Consider the following 4,424-nt stretch of genomic DNA (forward strand, 5'->3'; position numbering starts at 1 on the left):
TCCTGAAATACTTGGGTCCAACCCACATCGCCAATATTCACACAACAGGGCAAGTGCATTTTGGGGGGTTTAATGGTTTCCTTTCATCCCCCACCCTATTTGCTCTGGGCAACCGTGGCCAGTCCTTCTCTCCCTGGGCGACCCGTGGAGGTGCCCCATGGCCGCTCTCCCAGTGGATGTCTTCTCTGCCACCCTGGTTCTCACCGCGTTGCTGCATTTGCCGGCACACATGATGGAGAGTGTGTCACGGTGTGCTGCCTCCGGTAAGTGCTGGGCTCCCCGCTCCTGTGGCTGCAGGGCCCCGACACACCGAGAACTGCGGTGCCCTCCCAACATCCCTGGGGGATTTGACCAATGACTCCTTCGGTTTGACAGCTCTTTAAGAAGCCCTCTCTTCCTAGCTCTCCTGGGAAGCCAGGGAAGCCACGAGAACCAACAGAGAAGACAATGAGGGAGGCAGGGAATGTTAGCTCTTTTTTTCCTTTTTAAAAAATATTTTACCAATTTTTTGACAGAGAGAGAGAGAGAAAGAGAGAGAGGCAGGCAGAGGGAGAGGGAGAAGCAGGCTCCCCGCTGAGCACGGAGACTGATGTAGGGCTCTATCCTGGGACCGTGGGTTCATGACCAGAGCCCAAGGCAGATGCCCAACCCACTGAGCCACCCAGGTGCCCTGGAAAGGTTAGTTCTTAGAGGCGTTCCTCTTCTCAAGTTTCTGCCTCTGAATCAAGTTCAGACTCCTTAACCTGGTTCCCAAGACCGTGATCTGAATCCTGCTTTCCTTCTGGCCCCGTTTCTCACCACTTCCCCTTCCTTTTCCCTTGCGGTTCCCCAAACGTGCCTGCTATCTCTCACATACTCATCTCCATAAATACTGTGCCCTTGACCTGAAGATGGTTCCCATAGCCTCATCCACTTTTCTCCCCCTTCTTTTGACTGCCTCCTGTTCATCATATGGGATTTCGCAATGATATTTCTCCCACGTGTGCTCCCAACACCTGTGAAAGTTGCCCTCTTCTGCGCTCCCAGAACACCCTGTCCTACCATCTCAAAGATACCGCTGAACACTGTGATGTCTGTTGGCATCCCTATCTCCCTGCTCAGACGGCATAGTCCTTGAGAACAGGAACTATACTTTATATAGATTTTATTGATTTTATTTGATTAATCTGATTAATTTGATTTGAATATCTGATTTGATTTGATTTGAATTAAATCATTTGATGAATATTTGATTTGAAAATCTGATTTATTTGATTACATCAAAAATATTGATTTTATTTGCTCTTCTTTTGAGAGTGTGCAGGAGGTATTAAATAATTTATTGGATGAATGAATAGTGAAACATTTCCTGGAATCAAACCTGTATGCTTGAGTCTCTTCCTTTTAGATGTGTTTTTCCCAAAGGGGGACCCTTTCTGCAGAGTTCATAGACTCCGGATGGACCTACCCCATTGGTCCTCGGGCCTGACTCTTAGGGTCAGCCTGGCTGAGGCTTGAGCTAGGACTCTCCCTACATAAGCATCTGATGGTGGTGGGCTGCTCAGGGCTTTTTATTTATTTTATTTATTTATTTATTTTAAGATTTTATTTATTTATTTGTCAGAGAGAGAGAGGGAGAGAGAGCAAGCACAGGCAGACAGAATGGCAGGCAGAGGCAGAGGGAGAAGCAGGCTCCCCGATGAGCAAGGAGCCCGATGTGGGACTCGATCCCAGGACGCTGGGATCATGACCCGAGCCGAAGGCAGCTGCTTAACCAACTGAGCCACCCAGGCGTCCCTGCTCAGGGCTTTTTAAACCTTAGTATGTGTGGACATCCTGGGGTCCCGTGAAAGGCAGGTTCCAGCCTAGTCGATGAGGGTAGGTCCTGAGATGTTAATGCTGCTGGCTGGGGGCTCACACGGAGTGGAAAGGCACTGACCAGGTCCCTTATGCATATCGCTTTCACTGATTCCAAGATTCCAATTTACAAAAATTAATTGACAAAAGTAGAAAGTACTGAAGCAGCCTTTCTAGGAGACACTTGGGTTTTTCAATGCTTAATTATATTAAGAACAGAAGTGTCCTTTTTAAAGAACATGTAATCATCACTATAGGTTGCTTCCTCCTATTCTTACACCCAACCTTCTTCTCCCTTGTCTGTCTCAGACAGAGATTGCTAAAGCGCAAATGCTCACATCCCCAGTCTCCCTTACTGTTCTTTTTTTTTTTTAAAGTTTTATTTATTTTGACAGAGAGAGAAAGCACAAGCAGGGGGAGCAAGCAGAGGGAGAGGGAGAAGCAGGCTCTCTGATGAGCAGGGAGCCTAATTCGGGGCTCGATCCCAGGACTCTGGGATTACGACCCGAGCCAAAGGCAGACGCTTAACCGAAGCACCCCTCTCCCTTACTGTTCTTGTGGAGAGGGATGTGGTTAGCCCTTGTGTTCTGCCTTAAATGCTAATGTGCTAGCCTGAGCTGCAGCACTAATTTTAGCAGTTCAAAGATAACAGGCTAGCGTCTTTGTGATTCTCTCAGCCTTTCTCATATGCTTTTTACCTCATGGTCACAGAATAGCTGCTGCTGCTCACTACGATCTAACATCTCTCTCTCTCCTTTTAAGGAATCTCTACACCCAGTCTGGGGCTCGAACTCACGACCCTAAGATCAAGGGTCACATGGCCTACCATCTGAGCCAACCAGGCAGCCCCCAACATCTCTTATTATCACTGAATATCTAGTCCAGATTTTTGTTATCTTAATTTTTTCTACAGTTGACTTACTTGAATCAGAATCATATTATGTTTGGTTATTTTTACCAATGTTATATGTCTTAACCTCCAAATTTCTTATGAGATAAAAATAAATTCTTACTTATTTAAGTTCCCTTATCAGAGTTTTATGTTTCCTGCAGTCGAACTGTAATACAGTATTACCATTTTAAATATTAAAACGTATTCTCTCTCATTAGCAAATTAACATACCCTGCTTATAGAAATCTTTAAAAATGTGGAAAAGTAGGAACAAGGAAAAGAAAATTAGGGAATCCCATCATGGAAGTACTGTTAACATTTTTGTGTATTTTCTTCTGGTGTTGTTTGTACAGTTGGGATAACATATTTTAAAAATACCATTTTGGGGGCATCTGGGTGGCTCAGTGGGTTAAAGCCTCTGCCTTCGCCTCGGGTCATGATCCCAGGGTCCTGGGATCTAGCCCCGCATCGGGGTCTCTGCTCGGCAGGGAGCCTGCTTCCTCCTCTCTCTCTCTGCCTGCCTCTCTGCCTACCTGTGATCTCTGTCTGTCAAATAAATAAATAAAGTCTTTAAAAAAAATACCATTTTTAAAAAAGTAAGTTTAAAAAAAATTTAAAAATTTTAAAGTAAATTAGCGGTGGGGTCACCTGGCTGGCTCAATTAATAGACTGTGCAACTCTGAATGTTGGGGTCGTGAGTTTGGGCCCTATGTTGCATGTAGAGTTTACTTCAAAGAAAGAAAGAGACTTCCCAGGGCACCTGTGTGGCTCAGTCATTAAGCATCTGCCTTCCGCTCAGGGGCTCAGGTCATGATCCCAGGGTCCTGGGATCAGGTCCTGGGATCAAGTCCCCCATCAGGTTCCCTGCTCAGTGGGGAGCCTCCTTCTCCCTCACCCACTCTCCCTGCTTGTGTTCCCTCTCTCACTGTTTCTCTCACTGTCAAATAAGTAAAAAAATCTTTAGGGGGAAAAAAAAGGACCTCTCACTCTTAACTATAGAGAACAAACTGCTGGTTACCAGAAGGGAGTTGGGTGGGGGGATGGGTTGAACAGGAGATGGGGATTAAGGAGGGTGGCACTAACTGTGATGAATGGGTGTTGTATGAAGCATTGAGTCACTATATTGTACACCCAAAATTAATATTGCTCTGTATGTTAACTAACTGGAATTTAAATAAAAACTTTAAAAAGCAGGTGGGGGGTGTGCAGGGGAGGAAGACTTCTCTGTATCTAGAATTAGGTCCTCCAGGAAGTAGAAATATTGTGGTGAAGTGTAACACTGCTTGAGTATTTCTTGAATGCTTACTACCCATCAGGTGGGGACCAAGCTAAGTACTTTGCATGGATTATTTCTTCAAATTCTTCATCCCCTAAGAGGTCTATTCTATCTCTAATTTTCAGAAGTTGAAACTGACACACAGCGAACTAGGACCCCCCCCCCAAAGTCCAAGGAGCCAGGCGCCTCCCCAGCTCTGCCTGCTCCCAGAGTCCATGATGCCAACATTCCCTCATCAGGCACTAATTTATTCAAACCTTCTAGTTTCAATGGCGAAATTGCTATCTTGCTCTGACTTGCTTCCCTTTCATGACTGGTGATGCTGGATATGGCTTTGTGTTTGCCGAGCTAGACACGTTCCTTTTTTGTTAATTACCGGTCAGGGGCCTTTCCCATAGTTGACTCTACCACTGGAAGAGT

Source organism: Lutra lutra, chromosome 15, assembly GCF_902655055.1.
Source record: "Lutra lutra chromosome 15, mLutLut1.2, whole genome shotgun sequence".
Classification (NCBI taxonomy): domain Eukaryota; kingdom Metazoa; phylum Chordata; class Mammalia; order Carnivora; family Mustelidae; genus Lutra; species Lutra lutra.